The sequence below is a fragment of the Myxine glutinosa genome, chromosome 3 (genome assembly GCF_964187855.1).
Source record: "Myxine glutinosa chromosome 3, kmMyxGlut1.1, whole genome shotgun sequence".
NCBI classification, from domain to species: domain Eukaryota; kingdom Metazoa; phylum Chordata; class Myxini; order Myxiniformes; family Myxinidae; genus Myxine; species Myxine glutinosa.
Window position 1 is genome coordinate 41,842,866 of NC_136263.1, and position 26,795 is coordinate 41,869,660.

Here is a 26,795-nt window from a genome sequence, read left to right on the forward strand (position 1 = left end):
AATATTATAATTTTAAAATGGTATGTGGATCGGGAGGAGGACAGACCAGGTCCCTCCGTGAAACATATCATTTTATAAACGCACAGAGAAAGGTACTTCATGCAAAGTTTATCAATATCCTAGATGGGGATGAGTTCCATAAGAGAATGGAGTTGTTAAAAAATTAGAAAATGAGCAAATATTAATAGGATAAATGAGGGATTTTGAATGTCGCGTGGTCCTTGGAGGTTAAGTAAGGACTCCCCCATTCACTTACATGTAAAAGGAGAAAGGGGTGTCGCGGTAATCAGGGGAAAAATGGACAGTTTGGGAAAAAGTCCCACCTAAATACATGGGTGTCCTGGAAGCCCCATTTTCTCCCTACTCAGGGCCCCTCTTAATCAGAACATAGTCATTCAACTGTAAACTACAATTAATGAACTGGAGCATAAACATCAACGGTTTAGTCACTACCCACCTTCACTAACAGCCTTTCCAACATCAGACGGTGCCGTGATAGCTTTCTCAAAAGGTCCTTCTGCTGTGTTGTACGTCATTGTACATTTCCATTTTGAGCCTCCTCTCTTGAGTTTCAAAGCCAAAGGACAACGTGTCACGATACCTGGAGATGAATCAATACTTAAACATATACTCGCACATGGGAGCAAGTGCAAGTGTGCAGAAGCATCATGGTTGGAGAAATACAGGCATAGCTTCGGGCACACCTACATGCAGGACTTTCAGGGGAAGGGGCGATTCAAAATGAAAATGTCCTTCCTTCCCTTCTGTTTAAACGATCCACCTACAGAGCTTTGAAGTGGATTTACCCGTCTTCAAATTCATGGATATGTAAGCTAACCTATGATACAGCTAACATCGACCTATATAAAACACAGTGTGTATTTGTACATTTGTCTGTCCCCCTTCATAAGCACGATTTGAGTCGGGTTTTAACTTTTAAAGGTCAATCTTTCAACATGAATGTGTGTTCACTACGGTCAATTTTGAGGATAAAATAAAATCAAAAAACATTTTCCATAAAAGATTAATTATGTCTCTCCTATTGAAATTGTAGACGAGGGCTTGCAAGAGATGAATAGAAGAGCCTCAAGGGTGGTAGTAGTGTAATAATGTTGCTTCTGGGACACCTCCGTTTAACATGGGAAATCCCTATCTAATGTCATTTACCCCCTTGTCTTTTTCAAAAATCATAAACACCTCTATTTCTCCCACCCTCATCTTTATGAACCTTTTGTCTGTAGTACCTATCCTTAATGTTGTTCATTAGACCACTCAAACACTACAAATATTTGTTTTCTCTTATAGACCTATCATCCTTCTTCTACATATCATCTGGCAGATTAATCTTTGACCCATTCACTTCCATATTAATTCTTTCCCTCCCTCATTGCCCCTAAACACCTATATTTCTCTCACCCTGTTCTTTACGAACCTTCTAACCTTTTGACATGTTATCCTTATTCATTAGACCACTTAAACACCTGTGATCCTTCTGACCTCATGGACCTTTTAACCTTTTACTCTTAATATCATCTGGTGAATATAACCCACTCAAACAACGACCCTACAAATATTTGTTTATGCGTGGGAAATAATTTAATTCTCTTGCCACTCTCTTCACCATCTAATATATTAACAAAAAAGATGATTGAGTTTGGTTCTTTATTAAGATATTTTAACTGAGCTAAGATAAAATGGTAAACCTCCCTCAATGTTCTTGTTTGAGCACCTCCAGTGCCACATACCATTTTTAAATTAAAGTATATATTTTCCTGACAACCATCAAAGTTTTCCGTCCACTCAAAAATATTTCCATCTTTTTTACCCAATTCACCGGTATTTAAATTAATTCTCTTATTTGTTTTGTGAATTTTTTTACCAGTTGCCTTTTCAATTATACCTATTTGATATTTTTCACATTCATTATGTTTTCCATTTATATACCAAGGTTGATTACACCTCCACTCTTTAGTCTGGTTGATACTTGGTTCTATCATTTATATAATAGTAAAAAAGGCGGCGGTAGCCCGTTAAAATCCCCAACCCCCCCTTTTTAACTTATCACTTATATATATCTTATCACTTATGTATATCTTATCACTTATATATATCTTATCACTTATATATATCTTATCACTTATATATATCTTATCACTTATATACTTATATAACCATAAGGGAGACTATCAATTCCATTTTCTAAAATAAACCTCTTATCATCAAAAGCCCCCAATGCTTTCTTATTCACCTCTTCTGAATATAATTGATGTTTATAACTTCTTATTCCATTAATCTTTCTAAACTCTTCTTTCTTTGTTGTTAAACAGTTATAATAATCCTTAAAGTTTATTGTTTCTTTAATGACATTTTTCTTTACACCTTTTAATTTCTTATCAGTTTTTTCAACGTTATTCACAATGTATTTATAAGCATAAGCCTTAGACCTCAATCCCACAAATTCACTCATGACATTTCCTCCTAATTCATCCTTGAACTTTCCAATCACCTTTTTATTTTTAGAAGAGAACAACTCACTCTCTGGACTGTAATTACTCGTGTCATAGATATTAATGTCTCTTTTCATGTCTGAATAAACATCGTTGGTATTAATTTTCAAAATAAAACTATCTGTATCCATATAAAGTAGATTAACATCATTTTGATATTTCTTCCTCAAGTTATTATAAAAGTAATCATACATTAATGACTTTGATAAATCAAGAATTGTTGTCCCAATATAAATAGGTTTGTTCATTTCAATACTCTCTTTAATCAAATGGATCGCACAAAAGTTCTCAGTAAAGACCTCAGCTCGAGTAAAACTCGGTCTATTAATTAATTTTGATGCTTGTTCCCAAGATGTTGATAATCTGATATTTTGTCTTTTCCTCACATTCTCCATAGTCTTACCAAAGACCGCATTATTCATCAATTTATAAAAGTCTTTCTCAAAATCTGTTTTTGACTCTGTTCTTCTTTGTGTATTAAAATCAATGTACCCCTTTAACCAATGACTTTGATTGAACTTTAGAACCCTATGGATCTTCTCTACTCTTAGACCTTTTGATAAATATTGTCGCAAATTTCTTTGGTGTAGAACATAATTTTTCTTGTTATATAATGTAGTAAGTAATTTTTCTGTTGATTCACCTATATCAAACGATCGTTGATAATCACTCAACCATTCTTTCTTTGGACTTTCTTTCTCACAAGCAAATGGGAGATCTTTGTGTAGGTTATGGAGTTCCTCTGGATATTTTAAATCAATTTCAAAATAATAACCAACTTTTTCTTCATCCAATTCTTTTTGTGTAGAGATACATACATCTTGTAAAACGTTTTTGTAGTCTTTTTCCTTTACCCATCTAAGTTTTCCATAAGGAAGAGCCTGAGACATTGCCCAGCCATACAGGTTGTTTGCGTCATAGTACATCAAGTAAGAACTCTCTTTCGTTGGATCATAATTTGGAAGATATTTGTTATTTGCTTTTGCGTATCTACTCGAGCAGACTTGTGAAATTCCACCTCTTTTTGCCTTTTCAATCATCAAAAGCATATCAACATCGGTTATCAAATCCAAATCTTGTTTTGTCATTTTCAACATCGCACTCCAGGCCAATCCAGGTGCTGTGTAGTAGTGAGCAGGATCCAATCCATATCCAGTGCGACAAACAGATCTAAAGGCTTCAAATACATCGGCCAATAAAAGCACATCAGTTTTGAGATACAAATCGTGATACTCGCCAAGATTCCTGATGTTATATTTTTCCCAAACATTTTGTGCGTGTACATAATCTTTATCAGATATATTACTGTTGTTTAATTTGTTATAGAAATTTTCTTTTGAAGGAAGTTGTGTTTCATTGAATCTCTCAAATGAGTCCATATAGTCATAGGGGTAAATTCCCTTTTGTGTTAGAAAATCTTTATCTAAAAAATACTCTGAAAGACATGGAAACTCTTTTAGATTTTGAACCAAGTTAACCAATGGACTTGCCATGAATTTAAATGTATCAAGAAATCTGATATGAGTAATAGGAGATGTGTGAATTGTTTTTGTGAATGAAATGTATTTCTGATCCGTGTTTGGAATTGCTGAGATACTTCCAGAAGTCTTTGAGAGTTCCTTGATAAATAGATGTGTATCATAATGAGCGTTGTTATGAAGAAAGACAGGAATGAAAGAGGGGAGTTGATAATTAATATTACAACTTTGATGAGCCAGACCTCTATATTTACCAGTGAGATGACAATGGTCTCTAACCTTTAGACCTTTACCAATTTTCTCCTCACAAATATGACAGACATTGTTTTTTATAAATTCCCTTTTTTCTTTACTTGTTAAGGACATTGGTTTATTGGTTTCTCTCATTATCTTGGTTAATCGAACACAGTCTTTTTCTAGTCGTTTCACAAACTCCTCTGGGGTATTTGAGCCTCTATACATCTCTAACTTGTTATATTTATCACCAACGGATGATTTGATATAATAACAAAAACCACAAGGAGTATGTTTTTGATATTTATTTGTGTATGATTCTTTTGGATCTGGAGAAGCAGTATCAATTTTTTCTAAAATACTTTCAAAATCAGCATATATAACAAATGGATGTTTGATCTTTTTATTTTCATCTTTGAATGTGATCTTTGAGCCTTCTTTAGGCATATTGATTACCGTTGATTTATGTTCGCCACAATAATTTGAATGTTTATCTAATCTTTCTTGTGAATTGAAGAAGTTAAGACAACGCAAACAAATATATATTTTATTTGTTCTCTTACAGACTTGTGGTTTTATTAATTTAGCAATATCTTTGATGTATGTATAATGTGAATTTTCGTCTGAATTAAAATATAGAAGATTAATATGAGTTTGTTTACAATTGTCAGAAAGCTTTAAAACCTGAATGTTGTTTGTTTCTGTTAGACCATAAACATTAACTGATAAATTATTCATCTTTTCAAATTTAGGAATATCATTTAAAGTCATCGGAAACTTTAGATCTTTCGTATTTAATGTATTCTCATATTTTTTATAATGAGATACTCTTTCATCATGAAAATGTGGAGGATGTAAGTGTGCTAAAATAGACCAGAGAAAACATTTATTGTCTTTATTTTTGATATTGATAACTGCTTTTCTATTTTTGATAACACTGGGTAAATCAATGTAAGAAGAAGCTTTTAGAGGATCTGATTTAAGAATATGAATGTCTATGTAAATAATTTTTCCTATATTGAATCCACTTCCTACGATTGAATTATCCACATCTTGCTCTTGTTTAATAAGTTCATCATAGACTCCTGATGTTTTAAAATCTTGATATGAAGATATAAAGTGTGGCTCAGTTCTCATGTATGGTGCATCTATAACTCCTTCATCCTTTGTCATTTCTAATTTTACTCCCATATAAAATTTAAGTGGTTTCATTTCCTTTAGTGTTTTTTCAATCAACGTTTGAACAGCAGGTTTAACTATTTCTACAGCATCAACTATAGACTCTGGTTCAGGAGGTTTGAAGTTAAAGACTCTTATTTTAATATGTCCTTTGAATGCTCCATCAGAGTTTTTAGTTGTGATAAAATTTGATAAATGTAGATTTGTTTTAAGATGTATTTTGAAGCCTTTCTTGAGGATATTTTTATTACATGTAGAACAGTGTTTTGTTTCAGGTGGAAGAGGGGAAAGTTTGTTTAAAATGTTGTATGTATGTTTTGCGGTGAGAATATGTTGTTTATAATATTTTACTTCCTTCTCGCAAGTATCACAATAAACCATATTTATAGCGTGAGAAAACGTGGTGTTTTATATATATCACTGTGCTTAAAATAAAACACTTTTGAGCTTTACAGCTCCGTTTTATATATATCGCTGTGCTTAAACTAAAACACTTTTTCACTCAGAATCATCTAAGTCATAACTATCACATGAATACTCAGAATCATACTCAGAGTCATCAATAAAGCTACTCTCATAACTATCATTTGAGCACAAACTATTAGTATCATAACTATCATCTGTGTTCAATGAAATACTATCATCACCATCGTCCGAGTTCAATGAAATACTATCATCACTATCGTCCGAGTTCAATGAAATAGTAAAATCTTCACTGCTGTAATGACTCATATTTAATTAGCAGAAAAAACCTTTCCATCTATACCAATATACTTTCTTTCATTAACGGATTCAATCTCTACATTTTTAATATCAAAAGTTATCTTTAAATAATCTCTAACTATCATAGAACGAAATGACATTTCACCAGAAATATTAACATCATTCATTTTACTTAGATCTACACCCTTTGGATTATTAAAGAAAATACAAATGTCTCCTCTAGAATTATTAATGGTCTTATCATTCTTTTTCAAAGTATCGTGGTCAATCACTTTTTCAAGCTTTGAATAAATTGCCAGGAGTAGAGGAGAAACTTTTGTTAGATTTACTTTAATGGATGTCTTTCCAGGTATAGTTAGAGCTCTTCCTTTAAATGAAATAGAGGGGCTCATGTTATTTTCCATAACTGGTTTTACCCAAAAATTTCCATATTTATCTTTGTTCAATTTAACATCTTTGACATATTTTTCTATATCTTCCACCGAAGTAGAGATTGATTGAAATTTGTCTTTTGTGCTTTGAAACATTGTATTTATTAATGAATAAACTTGCGTTTAGTTTAAGTAAAAATTTACTATATAAATATGATAAGTTCTGAAGGATATTTAGAATTTCCAGACTCTCCATATGATAAATTAGAGAATTGTCCAGCTTGTGATAGAATAGGGCTTAATAATGAGGGTTCATATAAACAATGTTTATTCTGTGATTATATTCTAATTAATGATAATAAGAAATATAAAAAAACATATAACTCTTTTAAATTAGAACCAAAAATGAATTACTTTACAAGATTAATAAGAGAGATGAATGTTAAGCATTATGGTGATAATACACCATTTCTTACAAGGAAAGAGACTCTTTGTATTGAGGAAATGTATAAGGGTTTAATGATATTTATTATTCAAAATAATTTTAATGGAAATGTTAATACAAGATACTATATAAATAAAATAATGAATTATTTTGAAATTAAACCCGAACTCAGGATAAAATATAGAGTTTCTAAAATAGCTCAAAAAAAGTTAGATGACTTGTTTTCCAAATATATAAATGAATGATTTTTTACCCGTTTGGGAAAATAAGATAAAGTTTAATAACCATAAAAACATTCCAAATTCATTGAGATGTCTAATAGTTGGTTCAAGCGGATGTGGGAAAACCTGTTTACTTTTAAAGATGCTCCTTGGTCCTAATTTTTTAGATTATGATAATTTAATAATTTTTACAAAGTCAAGTTTTCAACCCGAGTATCAACTACTCTCACAGGGTTTTAATGCAGGTCTTAAAAAGGAAGACATTATCGGTTTATTTAAACTTCAAAACAAACTGAATGATTATAATATTGAAGATATAATACAATTATTTTGTGATACACAGAAATCAAAATCGAAACCCATAACTTGTATTCTCAGTGATAATACGGATGATATACCTTCACCTCAAGATTTAGATAAATCAAAAAAGAACCTCGTCATCTTTGATGATTGTGTTAATGAGAGAAACCAAACAGTAATGGATAGCTACTATACAAGAGGGAGACATTCTTCTTGTAATTGTATATATCTTAGTCAATCATATTTTCAACTCCCTCGACGCTCAATAAGAAACAATGCCAATACTTTTATTTTATTTAAGTTAAATTCAATAGATGTAAATAATTTTTGGAGAGATAATTGCTCTACGTTATGTAGTAAAAAAGAATTTGAAAATTATATGAAACACACGATTGGAAAATATAAATATATTGTTGTGAAACAAGATGAGATACTAAATGATATTTTTCAATAAATAAATACAGAAAATGAATACCGAAGAAAGAGAAAGAAAGTTTAAGGAACATCAACAATTAGTTTCAAAAGTTGTTAAACAACAGGAAGAGATAAAGAAGAAACGGAGACAGAAACTAACTGGTGAAGAAGCCTTTGAAAGAAAACAAGAGAAATTCTTTAAACCACTTTTGAAAACTCAACACTCACCTACAGTTCCCACGGTAGAATTTACTCCGAAAAAACTTCAAATGCTCAAAGATTTTAGTCAGATAACAAAACAAGAACTTGGTGAATTAGAATATGATGACGAGGGATTATTTCGGAAACTTGAGCAGGTAAATCAACCCCCTAATTATGTTGTGGAAGCTCTTCAAAACAATGAATATTCGGCGGGTTCAAAAACCAGAGCAGGTCTCATTCCAACAGAAGAACCAGCAGTGTTTCATCTTGTGGAAGAAAAGGTATTGATATTTAATGATGAATTGATGTTCTTGAGTTCTACTCAACCAAATGTTAAATTAACTCCAAGATTAATGTTTCTTCTAACAAACCCCGGATTCAGCGGTTCAAAATATTTTGAGGAACCACTTGATATGGAAAGAGAGGAAGATAGGGTATATATTGAGTTGTTAAATGCACTTGATTATGGAGTTTCTGTTGCTGGTAAAAGTAAGAAGAATGAGAAGGAGAAACATATTATTGATGCTTTAAGTAAACTTGGTTCAGGTGTTAGTTTTCTTCCAAATGACCCATCACAATTAGTTAATAGGCTATTATTGTTGTTAGGTAGTAAGAAGGCTGGAAACAACAATTGTTTTAATGAATCCTCAGCCATTTTAGATCAGTTGATGAATATGAAAATAATTAATAAATGTCAATACAAAGATATTTTATTAGATATTAAATAAGATGAGAAGCACAATTCTTAGTTTTAATTTCACAACGAGCGATTACACAGCTTCATTCCCTTACCCACTACAACTTGACCCCCTTACCTCATATGAGGCATCTTTGTTGTCAATGGAAACTTACAATACCCTTTTTAATATCACAGAGAAAAACAACAAGTTTAGTTATAATCCAGGCACTGCCTACAAAACTATAACTGTTTCACCTGGAGCTTACGAGATTTCTCAAATATCTTCAGAAGTCTCTCGCCTTATGAAAGAAAAAGGTGATGAACCAAAAAATATTGTAATAGATATTCAAAAACACACTTCAAAATCAACTATTAAACTTAAAAATAATTATAAAGTTGATTTCACGATTGAAAATTCGTTTAGAGAGCTATTGGGTTTCTCTTCAAAAAAGATTGAAAATAACGGGACGTTTTACAGTGATAATGTTATCCAAATATCCTCCGGTATAAATTCAGTATTAATTCATTGTGATTTGATTGATGGTGCTTATAACGATGGAATAAGAACAAATACAATATTTTCATTCAGTGCATACTCAACCCCGATTGGTTATAAATTTAATATGGAACCAAAAAATCTTGTCTATTTACCTGTGTCAGGAAAAACCATATACAGAGTAAATTTTAGGATAACCGACCAAGATAATCGTATGATATCCTTTAATGATGAAATTATATCCATCAGAATTCACCTACGTGAAGTTTTTCAATAAATAAATAATGGTTATTGTGAGAAAACACGAGTTGGGAAAATATAAAATAATTACAGGGGAGGGCATGTTCCTTTCACCAGACTATACAAGGTATGTGGGTAGAGGATACTATAAACCTAAGAGACAACGAGGTGTAGGTCATCAATTTCGAAATAAAGGAGATGGGATAATTGATACTCTAATGGGTATTGGTTCAACCATCCTTAAACATAAAGACCTAATTGGTTCAACTGCTTCTGCCGTGGGCTCCGTTGCGGGTGCTATAAAGAGTATAAAAGATGCTCAAAAGGAGTCTCATAAATTACAAGCAATCAAAGAAATAAAAAAAGGTAAAACTCAACTATCTTCACAAGAACGACAAAAAATCATTAAAATACTTGGGTCAGGGTTTCAACAATTTTAATGCTATATAAATACAAGTATGGAAGCGATTGATAGTATCTATGATTTGGATGATACGATTATCATTTCAAACTCCACTAAAAAGGAAGACTATTTTAAGGTAAATGCTATAACAGGAACAGACTGGAATTCAAACGGAACAAAAAGTTTTGAAATAAATAATCAACAAACTTACTTGAATATAGCTGATAGTTTCTTGCTGTGTAAATTTAAATTCACTAAGGCTGCGAATAATACTAATGCTACACTCGTAAATGATTTCTTCTGGAAAATGTTTGACAGTGTCCGCCTGTATATTGGAACACAAGAGGTTGAAGCGGTTGATTATGTCTCTGCTACATCTGAAATGATGAAATTTACACTATATTCGTTTAGTGATAGAATGGGTAAGGGAGCTGTTGAAGGTTTTATTCCTGATATGTCAACGGGTACAAACGCAGACCCTGGTTATAGTCAAAGGAAGTCAATGTATAATGATGAAACAAAAGCAGTGAATAGTTTTACCGTAGCAGTACCTCTTAAAGGTATATTTGGATTTTGCGATTATGATAAAGTTTTGTATGGTCTTAAAATTAGATTTCAACTACAAAGGAATGATAATGTAAATAGGTTGCTTTTTGGGGATGAAAATGCTTTTGGAGACAACAATAAATTTGTTATTAATGATTTGTGTTGGTATATCAGTGAATATACTCCTAATCTTAAAACGGAAGAGATGTTAAATAGAAGACTTAACTCAAAGAAACCGCTAAATGTATCATACCTTAAAAGAAGATGTCAACACGTTAAACTGGAACACACTACCTACACTTGGAATTTGGGTGTTCTTCAAGGAAAGCCACGATACCTCTGGCTCATTTTTAAAAAACCAGATGGAGAGGACGGTACTAATAAGAATAATGCGCTGAGTGATAATGCTAAGGTGAAACAACTTCGGGTTTCTCTTGATGGCACATTTTATCCGCGAGATAGATTGGAAATTGATTGGGAAAAAAATGATTATGCGGAAGCCTACAAGTCCTACCAAAAGGTGTGTGAAAGTAATGGTAATAATGATCCTATTTTGGATATGGTTGCATTTAAAGGTTTATATACAATCTACGCAATTGACCTGAGTTCTCAAAAGGAAACTATAAAGTTTAATCGAGTGGATACTTCTCTATACATTGAAAGAGGGGAGAATGAAGAAGTTGATGCTTATTGTTTGCTTTTGGAGGAAACAGAATTACAGATTAATACAGATAATGGTGTTATGATTAATATCACATAGGTTTTTTCTCATAAATAAATGGTTGGGGTATATGTTAATCAAATCAATCTTAATAAATTAACATCTTGTATTCAAAATCAAAAGCCTTGTATTATTAATGTTAATACAATTCAAAGAAAAGGAGCTGTAAGAATTGATGTTTTACTCACACACACACAAGTAAAAACACTAAATGATGTTGGATCACTTAAAATTAAAATGACGAAACCTATGTTAAAGAAATATTCAATAGACGAGTCAAGAGGAGGATTTCTCCCGTTTCTAATTCCTTTATTTGCTGGTTTAAGTGCGGCGGGAGCATTGACTGGTGGTATTTCAGCAGCGGTAAAAACTGCTAACGAAAGGAAGGCACAACTAAAAGCTCAAAAAGAATTGGAAAGACATAACAAGGAGTTGGAGAAACAAATTAGTGGAAGTGGTGTAATTGTAGATTTTGCTCAAAAACTTGAAAGTCTACCTGATAAAGCTAGATTGTTGGTTGGTGATATGCTTTCCTCTATCGCTCAAGCGGGTGTTAAACTAACTAAACGGGGTAATGGATTGTATCTTTCTCATAAATAAATGGATAAATGGTTTAAACAATTTGGAAAGAATACAACGTCAAATATAGAACTAGCCAAGTATTGTAAAACACTAAAAATTGATAATGTGGTAATCTGTATGAGAGATGAATTAATACATATAAATAAGAATACAAAGAATATTATTATGAATTTAGACACACAGAATGGTTCTCATTGGGTTTGTATTCATAATAGTCAGGATAAATATTATTTTGATAGTTATGGTATGCCACCACCTGTTGAAGTAATACAATTCTTACAGAATGGTGTTTATCAAACATTTCAAGTTCAAGAAATTAATTCTAAATGTTGTGGTCAATTATGTTTATATGTATTATTTCAACTCAACAATAATGAAAAGTTTTATGATATCATTTTTAATCTAATATAAATGACTTATGTTGGAAAAGATGGTTCTATCTTTGGAAAATCCTCTCAGGATATTGATTTATCAAATTATTATACAAAGGCACAGGCTGAACGACAAAAATATAGTGTAAGTAAAAATATTAATATGAAGAATACTTATAAATTAATCAATTATCCAAACCCTACAGATGCGAATGACTTAATTAGATTAAGTGATTTATCACAATATATATTTTTAAAGAAAACAGCACGTTTTGTGAAAGAAGTAAAATTTACAACCACAACACCTGGTTATACTGACCATACACCTTTCCTCATTGAATTTAACTACCTGCTTACAATTGAATTTTATAAAGAAGGACATTTAGTTAATATGCGAATTAATAAATGGGGGTATGATATGCCTGATTTAGGGTATAATTGGTCTTTTTCAATAAACATAGAAGACCTACATGATTTAAATCAGTCTCGTAAAGAAGAATATTATCCACTTGGTGAAGATAAGGATTTATGTGGAAGTACAATTAGTAAACAACAAATACGTGATTTTAAGAAAAGAAAAATATATGATAGTATAGCGATGGTTCGCATGACAAAGAAGGAAGGTAATGAGATAAGGATAGAAAGCCGAGGAATACAAACCGATTTGGTAGTGGGAAGATGGGGTGGTATTACCTGTCATAATATTAATCTCACATATATTTCTGATACATAAATGGCAGGAAGAAGACTACAAGAGAATTATAATTTTTGTATTCAAGGATACCTACAAGAAAAGGGTGCTCGGTATTACATACCTTATGATTTGGAGCATATACATGGGAATTTTGTCATAAAAAACTGGCCTTATACTGATATTGTTAAACCCACAAATAGAGACTTGTTTAAAATATTAAATAAAAATGAACTTCTCAAAGTTATGAAATATAAAACTCTTTTAGAAATCGTCAACAAATCTTATTGGTATCCTATTATGAGAAAAATAATTATAGATACAAGAATATCTCAAAATCCAGATGAGTATATGTATAATATTCTTTGGGGTTCAAACTCAAGGGTAGCAAGGGATGAGGAAGGAGTTGAAGAAGAGAAGGAGGAAAGAGAGAAAAAGGAGAAGGAGGAAAGGGAGAGGGAGGAGAAGGAGGAGAGGGAGAAAAAGGAGGAGAAGGAGGAGAGGGAGAAAAAGGAGAAGGAGGAAAGGGAGAAAAGGGAGAAGGAGGAAAGAGAGAAAAAGGAGAAGGAGGAAAGGGAGAGGGAGAAAATGGAGGAGGAGGAGAGGGAGCAAAGAGAGAGGGAGGAAAAATATAAAAAGATGGAAATCACTGAGATTCATAAAAGATTGAGTGTATTAAAGCAAATAAATCAATCTCAACGCACCGAAGAGGAAATTAAAGAATTAACAACTCTTATGAAGATAATGGTTTCAAAAATAAGAACGTCAATGTCTTCAATTTCAGAGATTTAAACGAGAAAGTGGTGAAGAAGAAGAAGAAGAAGAAGGAAAAGATTATGTGATTGATGATGTTGGTGTCATTGACTTTAGTTAGTTTTTATTTGTAAATAAATGGAGGAGAGAGTGAAGGCATTCCTTAGGATTCTTTATGTTTTAAAAATAAAGATTGAAATGTATATGTTGAAAACCAAAAAGGTTTTGATACTCTGTCGGAATTTTTCTGATAAATAAATATGAGTTATTGTCTCAAATGTAAAAAGAAAACTAAATCTAAAAATATCTCTTATGTTAAAGCTAAAAATAATAGAGTTTATCAAAAAGGAATATGTCAAGTATGTGGCTCTAAAAAGTGCCAATTCATCTCTCCTAAAAGAGGAGGAGACATACAAAAGTTTCTGTCAGGAAGTAAATTTACAACAACTGGAATTCCAGGGGAATTACACCTTCCAGGGTATTCTTTCTGTGGTCCAGGAACAAACTTGGATAAAAGATTAGATGAGGCTGACAATCCTAAACCTTGGTCTAAACCTACAAATAGGGTTGACGAAGTGTGTATGAAGCATGATATTGCTTATGGGAAAACCACTACGTTGACTGAAAAACATAAAGCCGACAGCGAAATGTTGTATAATTTGTCTTTGATACAAAATCCAACGTTGAGAGAGAAAGTTGATAGGTTTATTGTGAGAAATTTGATAAATGCTAAATTGAAACTTGGTCTTGGTTATTCCTCAAAAAACTATTAGGCTCTAATGATGCCATCAAGACTGAGGAGCTTTTGGCTGAAGAATTACACAAACCTATAATCACAAAGTTTAAAAGAAGGAAGGTTTATTCTAAATACACTGACCACATATGGTCCGCTGATTTAATTGAATTGAATAATGACAGGGGATACAGGTATGCTTTAACCGTTATTGATTTGAGGAGTAGATTTGCCTGGGTTGTCCCTTTAAAAAATAAAAGGGGTGATACTTTAATGTTAGCCTTTAAGCTAATATTTGATCGGGATAAAAGGAAACCAAAGAAGTTATGGACTGATGAGGGAACAGAGTTCTATAACAAAATATTCATGAAATTTCTTAAGGGGAAGGGTATTAAATTATACAGCACCTTTAATGAAGGAAAGGCAGTTGTTATTGAGCGTTTTAATCGTACTTTAAAAGAGAAATTATATAAAAAATTCACACAACTCGGTTCTCAAAAATGGGTGTATTTAATTCAGGATATTGTAGATAATTACAATAATACAGTTCATTCATCAACACAATCAAAACCATCAGAAACATTTACAAAATTAGAATATGAAAAGGAGATTAATTTGAGAAAGCCCAAGTTTAAAGTTGGTGATATTGTAAGAATATACAAATGGAAAAGTCATTTTGAGAAAGGTTATACACAAAAATGGACTCGTGAATTATTTAAAATCATTGATGTAATGGATACAGTCCCTTGGACCTACAAATTATATGATTTAAATGGAGAAGAAATCTTGGGTTCATTTTACTCACAAGAATTACAAAAAACACAAGTAAGCAGATAATACCCTTGAAAATAATAAATAAATAAATAAAATGTAATGGGGATACGTTTTTAAATCTGTGAACCCCAAACACAGAATCCCACAACTTTTTAGTTGGGGCTTAACTTTTGTGTGTGTATAATGGGGATACGTTTTTAAATCTGTGAACCCCAAACACAGAATCCCACAACTTTTTAGTTGGGGCTTAACTTTTGTGTGTGTATAATGGGGATACGTTTTTAAATCTGTGAACCCCAAACACAGAATCCCACAACTTTTTAGTTGGGGCTTAACTTTTGTGTGTGTATAATGGGGATACGTTTTTAAATCTGTGAACCCCAAACACAGAATCCCACAACTTTTTAGTTGGGGCTTAACTTTTGTGTGTGTGTGTATGTGCGAGTGAGTCATAATAATATACAAACCCTAACCCAACCCAAGCCCTAACCCAACCCCATCCCTAACCCAAACCCATCCCTAACCCAACCCATCCCTAACCCAACCCCATCCCCAACCCAACCCCATCCCTAACCCAACCCCATCCCTAACCCAACCCCATCCCTAACCCAACCCCATCCCTAACCCAACCCAAACCCTAACCCAACCCCATCCCTAACCCAACCCCATCCCTAACCCAACCCATCCCTAACCCTCACATTCAAAATCCCAACCCTAACCCAATCCCATCCCTAACCCAACCCCAACCCTAACCCTCACATTCAAAATCCCAACCCTAACCCAACCCATCCCTAACCCAACCCCATCCCTAACCCAACCCCATCCCTAACCCAACCCCAACCCTAACCCTCACATTCAAAATCCCAACCCTAACCCAACCCCATCCCTAACCCTCACATTCAAAATCCCAACCCTAACCCAACCCCATCCCTAACCCTCACATTCAAAATCCCACCCAAACCCTAACATAATCTTTCTTTTCTTCTTTTTTAAATACGTATTTCTTTTTTTTTTTTTCCTCTTCCTCCAATTCTGTCTTTCAAGGCTTTTAAGTTTGAAGAAGTAGAAATGGGAAGAAAGAATTTTCCAGCATTTTCTTCCTCGAACTTTCTTGATATTGCTTAAATCAAGCGTCATTAAATAAAGAACATTGTTCATTGCTTTAGAATCCAAAGAGTCTCCAAGAGGAACCCCACAGGTAGAGTCTCCAAAATAAAACCAACTTTCCAAGTTCCCAAGGTATAACCACATTCCTGTTGAGCCTCCAAGATAGGTATCACATTCCGAGTCATCAAAACAAAACCCCCATTCCGAGTCTCCAAAACGAAACCAGTTTTCAAAGTCTCCAAGGTAAAACTCTTTTCCTAATTTTATGAAATTTAGTGAGTCTCCAAGGTAGGCTCCACAGTTAGAACCATCTAGGCAGACCTCATAATTAGTTTTTCCCAAATTTAGTGAGTCTCCAAGGTAGGCTCCACAGTTAGAACCATCTAGGCAAACCTCATAATTTGTTTTTCCCAAATTTAGTGAGTCTCCAAGGTAGGCTCCACAGTTAGAACCATCTAGGCAGACCTCATAATTTGTTTTTCCCAAATTTAGTGAGTCTCCAAGGTAGGCTCCACAGTTAGAACCATCTAGGCAGACCTCATAATTTGTTTTTCCCAAATTTAGTGAGTCTCCAAGGTAGGCTCCACAGTTAGAACCATCTAGGCAGACCTCATAATTTGTTTTTCCCAAATTTAGTGAGTCTCCAAGGTATAACTCTTTGGCTGGGTCATCAAGGTAGAACTCGTTCAGTGGGTTTTGTTTTGATAACTCACAATAAGTATCATCATGGTAGAACTCTTTTTCAGGATTTTGTGGATCTCCAAGGTATAACTCTTTGGCTGGGTCATCAAGGTAGAACTCGTTCTGTGGGTCTTGGTTGTTCAAAAGATCTTCAAACAAAAAAATAACTTTATCCCAAGTTGTGTTAAAAGTAGAATTTTCATTTCGTAGCTCAGATACAATTTCCTCCATCGACAAGAGGTTCGAGTCCAGTTCATCAATCTGAAGGTTGAGCGCTACACAGGTAGTAGGACTCCAAGGAATAGCAAAGTTATCCCATTCCATTTCGGCATAGGAGTCCATTCTCAAGTGAAGCAGAAAGCGTGTTTGAAAAAGCCTGTGTGGTCGGTGCCTTTTATAAGAAGGGCTGGGTGTGTGTCATTTCCTGTGGAAATTCCCTGGGCGTGTCTTAACTGGAAATGATGTGATGGAAATTCCCTGAAAATGATGTTATGTATTACCTGGAAATGATACAATGCTGAAGAGTTTATAAAGTGGGTGGGACTTAGCAAAAGTGGGAGGAGCTTAGCAAAAGTGGGCGGGGCTTAGTAAAAAGTGGGCGTGGCTTAACAAAAAGTGGGCGGGGCTTAGTAAAAATGGGCGTGGTTTACCAAAAAGTGGGCGGGGCTTACCAAAAAATGGTATGTGGCACTGGAGGCGCTCAAACAAGAACATTGAGGGAGGTTTACCATTTTATCTTAGCTCAGTTAAAATATCTTAATAAAGAACCAAACTCAAACATATTTTTTGTTAATATATTAGATGGTGAAGAGAGTGGCAAGAGAATTAAATTATTTCCCACGCATAAACAAATATTTGTAGGGTCGTTGTTTGAGTGGGTTATATTCACCAGATGATATTAAGAGTAAAAGGTTAAAAGGTCCATGAGGTCAGAAGGATCACAGGTGTTTAAGTGGTCTAATGAATAAGGATAACATGTCAAAAGGTTAGAAGGTTCGTAAAGAACAGGGTGAGAGAAATATAGGTGTTTAGGGGCAATGAGGGAGGGAAAGAATTAATATGGAAGTGAATGGGTCAAAGATTAATCTGCCAGATGATATGTAGAAGAAGGATGATAGGTCTATAAGAGAAAACAAATATTTGTAGTGTTTGAGTGGTCTAATGAACAACATTAAGGATAGGTACTACAGACAAAAGGTTCATAAAGATGAGGGTGGGAGAAATAGAGGTGTTTATGATTTTTGAAAAAGACAAGGGGGTAAATGACATTAGATAGGGATTTCCCATGTTAAACGGAGGTGTCCCAGAAGCAACATTATTACACTACTGGTGGTGTACAGAAACGTTTTTCTTCAATTACAATAAATACAAGGTGCTGGGAGGTGAAATTCGCTGCACATGATGTGCAACGCATGCAGAGTGAAACGTGTGTTCATTTACATCTGTAGGATGTCCAATAAATTAAGGTACAAGCGCACACCTGACCCGAGGCCGACGCTTCAGACTTTGGCATGCTCACGGGGCTGTACCGTCGAATAAACTGTTCCACCCTGTCATTTTTGACAGGCTTTTTACTGGTATTATAAGAGTACAGTATAATGCAAGTTAAACTAGAAAGACCAATCAGAGATTGCAGACCCTCACCATGATGTGTTTTCAGTGGTTTTTAAGGCTTTTGTGTTAAAACAAATATGGCGGCCGAACCACGTGACCGATGACATCATTATTTATTGATTTTCTCCACCAATTTATCCCTACATTATGCTCAAGAAATTTCATCTTGATCGGATGAAGTTTTGTACTTGTCGAATTATGATGTCATAATGGAGGCACCTATGACATCATCATTAACTTATTCCATTCCCCATGGGAGAGTTCTTTACATTGAGCCATGTTTCAATTTTTTCTATTCAGCGCTTTCAGAGATATAGAGGTGCAGAGTTTTTCGGTTTTCCAAGATTGCGGATGAACCACGTGACGTATGACATCATAATTATCATTAAAAAGCATACAGGTGGAGTTGCACCCATGGTGAAAATTTCCTGTCAACCAGACCAATAGTTGCAGAGAAAATCACATTGATTCTGTGTGGACAAACAGACAGACAGACAAACAGACAAACAAACACACAGACTCAAATGCAATACCCTCTGCTTCAGCGAGAGTAAAAAAAAGGTTTTGCTTCTCGATGCAGGTTTACAAGAGCTTCACATTGCTGTTGTTTTTGTTGCTGTTGGTGTTCCTGTTGGGGTTGGGCGTGTCGATTTTTGAAATGTGCACTCATTGGTCGGACTGCTGCCGGACCACACCCACATCTATCGCTTGACCCCACCCACCACAGCACCGAGACGTGATGATGTGGGCGCCTTCTTGGCTTTCTGGTGGGCCTAATACATCAGGCCTGTAGGTCACGGCTGATTATACACTGTCCGGCTTTGTTGCGTCAGATTTCCATTGGCTTTGTTTGGGTTGAGTGTTAAATTTTTATTATTGTTGTTATGAAGTTATTAGTAAGGTTTAAACAAGCACCTGCCTAAAAAAATTGTGTTACCAAATTTTTGAGCGGCCCCATATGCACATTAAATGCGTGTTTCCCAATCGGCCCGTTATTGGATTTGTAAAGCCAATTCACTCGTGTTTAATGGCAAAGTCCCATACTTAGAATGACCACGTACAGGTTTTTATGAACAAATGGTTGATTACAACAGGGAAAGTGGGATGGCGGAAGAGGGAGAGAGAAAAAGAGAAAGAGAAAGAGGGAGACATGACAAAACGAAGGCAACAGATACATAACTAGCTGGATCCGGATCCGGATCTTCACCAAAATCGAATCGAATCATCCTTGTCAGACGCCCAACCGGTCCACCAACTTTTGTCCAAATCCTCCCACATCTTTTTGAGACATCCTACTATATATCGTTTTTGGCCCTATCTTCCAATGGTGAAGAATCACTTTAAAAATCCTGTTAGCCAGATCAGAATCCGGATCTTCACCAAAATCTAATCATTTCGTCGGTATCACATACGCTACATATCTGCCAAATTTCGACCGAATCCGTCCACAACTTTTTGAGATATTTTGTCTCAGACAGGGGTGAAACATAACCTCCATCCACCTTTGGAGGCAGAGGGAATAAATCCCTTGCTCGGAATCACAAGGAATCTTATGCATTCACATGGTAACATGGGCCAGACACCGCAAAAGGTTAATGAGACGATTAGAGAATGTAAGCTTGGCTGTGAGGTAATGTAATGGGTTTTTTTTCATTGCCTAGAATAACACGAACTTGAAAGGGAAGAAACCCAGGGTGTGTTCAATTACAAAGCAGCTAGGTAGCACTTGCCACGCCAACCTTATCAATGGTTTATTTGTGCTGGTTGACCTTCCCTGGTACATGAAAGCAAGCTTTGTCTGTGAACATGACCTTTTTCAGGTAATCTTCGTCATCCTCTATGCGACTGAGCATTTCCAAACCAGACGCCTTGTGTTTGGTTCCGTCATTTGGTTTCAGTTCCTGCAGAATTTGCACCTTAAAGGCAAAAAAGCTCCAGTCTTTTATGCAAAATCCCGTGTACAGTGGTGGTTGGTAATCCCAGTTCTCTGGATGTGCGTCGGATTGATTTTCTCTGACTTTGTTGAAATGATTCACGTACTCGTTCAATGTCTGCTGCACTTGTGCTTGGTCGACCGGAACTTTTCTCTTTCTGACAACTTTTAGTCTCCTTAAACCTCTTGTACCACTCTCAGTTACTAGTCCGTGATGGCGGATTCCTGCCATACCAAGCCTAAATGTATTTGAAATACCTTAAGAACATACAACCCAAAAATAATAATGATAAGAAATCATAATAATCATGATGCATTTTATCAGATACAATTTATCGGGAGTGGTTACAAAAAGTCCGATTCAGTTTCTCACAATATGGTTGACTATTCAGGTTAACACGAGTCGACCTTTTATCCTTGGCCTATTCTGATGACATCTGCACTGCAAATTGAAAATGGGTGTTATTTTGATCAAGATTTTCCCTAAACCACTACTTTAACACGTATTTGACATGTATTCACACTGTTACCATGGAAGAGGTCTGTATTGGGTAAAATATGTAAGGTGGTCGATGTGTTCGAGTAGCTTAAAACAATCTTTTTTTTGTAATAGTGACCGTCTGACATGAAGTTGTCTTGTTATTGTCTGCCGTGAGAGGGGCAGTGTTTAAATAGGCAATAGGTAGGAAAGCGTTATTAGTTTTGTCCTCTGTAAACCAGGTGAGGCTTCAGGTGAGGTAAGCACAAAACGAGATTCTCCATTTTTGTCGTCCTGTGCTTCCTGTAAAGAAACATGTTATTCCTTAAGAACACATTGCGTGTGGTGACCCACCATTACAATGCCCTTGATTGAGAAAAGGGCTTTGGTCAAAACCCTGGGGAGATTAAAATGAGTGACATTTGCTTCAAGAGACAAACAGGAATATATCAATTCCGACCGTACCGTCCTGGGGATCATTCCGCTCAGGTCCCTCATGTGATTCGGCCCAATCTGTGGGAATTAATTATAACCCCAAAGTCGTCGGGTCACCGTTAGAAGACATGTTGACATGACAATACATACCAGTCCCACGTGGAAGCTGCACCCCTGAAAGTGATTCAAGCACAGAGCTTTTTCCAGAACTCTGATCTCCAATCACGGCCACAGTGGGGAGAGCAACATCTTTCTCAACACCCACCGCACGCAGGTCATCAATGAGGTCCAAAAAAGGTCGAACCTTCTTCTCAAAGGAGCTGCTCAGCATGCCACTGTGGGTGTCTTCATTCTGTTGCACCATGTCTTGGTAAAGGAAGAGAGGGTCAAAATAAATTTCGATGCAAATTAACCCCAGGCAGCTAACAATGGAACAAAACGAAGTATTGTAACAACAATTTCAATTGTTAGCCAAGGATGCAAGTATACAAATCTTTCTGGACGTTCACAAATGATGTTCAACTTGGGTTTAGTTCTTTTGGTGCAATTGTTTTGACAGTCACTGAGTTAAGACTTGCATTTGGTAGGAGGACCTGAGGGGAAGCATGGGGCATGCACAGTCACTCTACTGAACATAACCAAAATAAATCATACTCTCCTTGATAATAACTGGTCGAAGAGGGCTGGGGGGTAGGGGAGAGGGTTACCTAGACTTTTTAGAGTCTAGTTTTACTAGTCTTACACCTCATGGAGGTATATAAGCGGGAGGGGGACTTGGGAGGGAGAGGTTATTTTACCCCCTTATCCCTCAAAGAGGACTTGAGGGAGGGTTGTCAGGGAGGTGGGAGGGGGGCGGGCGGAGTGACCTACTACAGTTTCAGAAGCAGGACGATTCATCAGTGTTTGCCATCCCTCGGACGGATGTAAAACTGGGCGTCCCATCTGCTGGCGTTAGTACAGGATTGAATGAAATGGGGAAGCAAGGCCGGTTCAAACAGGCTCTAACAGGACGTGCCATTTTAAAAAGGATTCTCACATTGGATTCCCTTGAGAATTGAGACTCAAACAGCGACTGTGCATGGAACTGACCCTGTGCACCCTCTATGGAACTGGAACTATCTGAGGTGGTAACAAGGGCACTTTATTAAATAAAGCTTAAATTATATAAAGGCACTTTTTAGTTGTAATTAAAATAAAGCCATATTCTATGGCGCTGCCTTCCCTTCCCCTCCCCTCACGCTTACCTCCTCCCAAACCATCTCACCCTCCACCATACAACCCTCCAGGTGTCTCTGGGTTTCGTGGTTTTATTTAATTACAACAAAAGTGTGATGATCTCTAGAATCTCTTCACCTGAGTGGAATTTCAAAACTTAAACTGCGGAATTGAGCTTTTCAAAGTTTAAACTGCAGAATTGAGCTAAACAGCAGTTCTGACTGCTAAAACAAAGTGTTCATTTGCGGAAAAGAGCGTCTCCAGACGTCTCCGGGCATTGTTTAGTATGACGAGGCATATGTTCAGCGCCATTTCGGCCACGTGATTGGTGATGGTAAAATGTATAAATAATTCAAGGTGGTTTGTAGGTAACTATGATGGTGAAGTAAATAAATAATTAAAAGATGTGTGTTTATTGTGAAGATGGTAAAGTGTACACAAGTAAATAAATAATTAAAAGTTTGGTGCTGGGAATAGAGTAAAGTGCTGATGTTTCAGGAATGAGAGAATGATGTGAAATTGTTCTCACCTTGGATCGGAGGTATATTGTCCTCGGAAAGCCCAGAGCTTTTATCATTCGACATCTTGCGTCTTCGTCCCATTACCTGCAAACACCTGAAGGGTAGAGACAATCTCACAGGACATCCTTTTTAAAGAACATTATTTTGTGACGTTTGGTTAATGCATCATCTTTTTTGACGATGTTTCCGAGAAGGTAACAAGAGACATTCTTCTTCTTTATAATTTTGACCTTTCCATGACGTCCAGGTATGCGCCACTCCACTCAATGCAATGCATGGGTTGTGTCCTCAAGAAGCTCAGTGACGCATTCCACAACCCTACATGGATTTACCCCAACCCCATCCTCACACTGCCACAAGATTGGCAGGGTCTCTCCTATATCTTTCTCCCAGTTTCCTTTGCGAAATTAATTCCACACAAAATGAATGATGACTTTACAGAGACGAGAATGTTTATAATCCAGTTTTCAAAGTAGATCAGATAATCCTCTATGGTTGTCCATAACTTTACTGATAGACTGCATCGGTCTTGCTGTTATACGATGGGTACTGACTTTATCAATAATAATAAAAGATTTGTGTGTGTGTGTGTGTGTGGTGTGTGTGTGTGTGGTGTGTGTGTGTGTGTGTGTGTGTGTGTGTGTGTGTGTGTGTGTGTGTGTGTGTGTGTGTGTCAGTCAGTGTGTCTCCTCCATAACTGCAAAACGATGAAACCTCGTGGCCCCAAACTTTGCATGCATACGAAGGAATTCCAAAGGAATGAACACTGCATGATTGGGAATATTTAAACACGCCTGTTGAGGATAATTAACCGGCTTATTTAGTGACAACTTTATCATTGGTCAGTTCGCTATCCTTCACAGGGCTTTTAAGCTTTTTTGGGCCTGCTCAAAAACGCCTTGCCTTGGAACAGGCCCTAACGGTTTCTGCAAGATTAAGTGCTCAAAATTATTTGTTTCACTTTCCTCACTCACATCATCGAATGTCTGCTCTTCATCCATACAAATCGAGAGAGGGATATCCATGTAGTATTATGGATTACATAAAAGCTCCTTCGTTCACCGCTGTTATGTCTGGCCGTGTGGTATATATAGAGCTCCGCAGCTCTGAAAATGCCATAAAAGCCAGCCATCTGTTCCTTATCAACCGATGTTTGTAATCCAAGAACCGACAGAGAAGAAGCAACAGAAAAAGAGCAGGACTTAACATACTGTGGTACTTACGTCTAAGAGTGCCGTTCCAGTTTATGATATAGTGTGCATGGAAGGACTAGTTCAGGGTGGAATGTTTGTTTCGATTTAGATTCTGTGCATCACCAATCATTGCCTCTGGTGCGGAGCTTCATTACAATATCAGAAAAGTTGTTCCTTTATTTGAAATCACCTGGGGCTTCAGCTGTTCAAACAGAAACACTCCCTGCTATTTCAAAGTTGGTGGACTTGTTCAACAACATTCTGAAGAATGCAGTCATGGAGGTAAATATTCCACCTGCGAGTGGAATATGTGAGTTTTGATCTTTCATGCCAAAATCTAATCAGTTCATCTTTTCATCATAATATGTACTTGTACCAAGTTTGGTCAAAATCCCATCACTGATTCACAAGTTATCGCACTGGTAGAATGTTCACCTCATGGGACCTCTGAACTTTGACCTCTTGACCCCATAATCGGATCAGTTCATCTTTGCTCATTACTCCTACTTGTACCAAGTTTGACTTAGTTCCTTTCAGCCGTTCTTAACTTATCACGGTAATGAAAACCTATTACAAACTCTGACCTTTGACCTCCTGACCTCATATCAAATCACTTCACCTTTTCATCATAATAATCCTTGTACCTACTTTGGTCAAAATCCCAGCACTGGTTCTCAGGTTATCGTGTAAGTACCAGCTGTACCAGCTGTACTGTACCAGCAAGTAAGTACACCCCATGTAAAGTTTTGACTTTTTCAACATATTTCAACATACAGCTATTTGATCTTTATTTCAACAATATTGATAGATAACGGTGACATAATATAACAAATACCATGAAACATTTACATTTTGTAGTCTATTGGATAATTTAAATAAACATAAATGCAAATTTCGCATGTGGAAAAAGTAAGTACACCCCAACATTTATCACTACTTCAAATACCTAAAATTAGAATCGGGTGCACCAGCTCAGATGCAAATGATTAGAACATCGTTAGAGAGGATCTTGGAGGAACCTGTCTTATTTAAACCTCAGACATTTAGGTTGGTTTGCTCTTTGTTGTTGAAGTGTGCGGCGTCACCATGCCAAGATCAAAAGAGCTCTCTGAGGCCTTCAGAAAGAAGGTTATAGATGCCTACGAGTCTGGGAAGGGATTTAAAAAGATCTCCAAACAATTTGAAATCAATCATTCGACTGTCCGGAAGATCATCTACAAGTGGAGAAGATTCCAAACAACTGCCAACTTGTTCAGGCCCGGCCGCCCCAGCAAGTTCAGCCTGAGAGCAGACCGCAAGATGCTGAAAGAAGTCTCTAAGAACCCCAGAATGTCATCATGGGACCTACAGGTAGCTCTTGCCACTGTTGATGTCAAAGTGCATGAGTCTACCATTAGAAAGAGGCTGCACATATTTGATCTACATGGGAGGTGTGCCAGGAGGAAACCTTTTCTGTCCAGAAAGAACATCAGGGCAAGACTAAAGTTTGCCAATGAACACCTAGGCAAAGACCAGCACTTCTGGAACAATGTGCTCTGGACAGATGAGTCAAAGGTAGAGCTATTTGGTCACAGTACCAGAAGACATGTTTGGCGAAAACCAAAGACAGCATTTGACCACAAGAACCTGATACCAACTGTAAAGCATGGTGTTGGAAATATTATGGTTTGGGGCAGCTTTGCTGCATCAGGGCCTGGGCAGCTCACCATCGTAGAATCCACAATGAATTCTTCATTGTACCAGAGGGTGCTTGAGGATAATGTGAGGCCATCTGTCGGAAAGTTGAAGCTCAACCAAAGGTGGACCTTGCAACATGACAATGACCCTAAACATACCAGTAAATCCACCAAGGAATGGCTGAAAAGAAAGAAATGGAGGGTTCTGGAATGGCCAAGTCAAAGCCCGGATCTAAATCCCATCGAGATGTTGTGGGGGGATTTGAAACGAGCTGTGCATGCAAGAAACCCCTCAAACATCGCACAGCTGAAAGAATTCTGCATGGAAGAGTGGGCAAAAATTTCTCCCAGTCGATGTCAGAGACTGGTAGACAGTTATAAGAAACGCCTACTTGAGGTTGTTTCTGCCAAAGGGGGCAATACCACCTATTAGAGCCAAGGGTGCACTTACTTTTTCCACATGTGAAATTTGCATTTATGTTTATTTAAATTATACAATGGACTACAAAATGTAAATGTTTCATGATATTTGTTATATCACCTTTATCGATCAATATTGTTGAAATGAAGATCAAATAGCTGTATGTTGAAATATGTTGAAAAAGTCAAAACTTTACATGGGGTGTACTTACTTTTTCACGTGACTGTATATATGGACATACAGACAAACCCGTTCTAGATGGCTTTGCCCTATGGGCTATACCATAAAAATACAAATAAGGCAAAATGACACTGCAATAGTGAGCATCAGTATAAAGATTTGAGGTACTTGCAAGTGCATCTGCTTGTTTAAGTTGAAACATCAAATAAAACACCTCGGGATGTCCCCTACCCACCCCGTAAGGAAAATAAGTTAGTGTTGGACTCTGAAGCGTTGGAC

General features: G+C 36.1%; 1 protein-coding gene across 1 annotated transcript in view; it reads right to left on the minus strand.

Moving 5' to 3' along the window:
* Window positions 1–23,143, minus strand: part of LOC137423639 (interferon-induced GTP-binding protein Mx3) — a 137,408-nt gene extending 114,265 nt beyond the window's left edge. Inside the window, exons 1-3 of the mRNA XM_078773932.1 lie at window positions 23,055–23,143; window positions 21,461–21,676; window positions 458–601 (exon numbers count right to left, since the gene is read on the minus strand). The gene's annotated coding sequence lies outside the window, so the exon portion shown is untranslated. The remainder of the gene's footprint in view (window positions 1–457; window positions 602–21,460; window positions 21,677–23,054) is intronic.
* Between the last annotated feature and the right edge of the window lie 3,652 nt (window positions 23,144–26,795).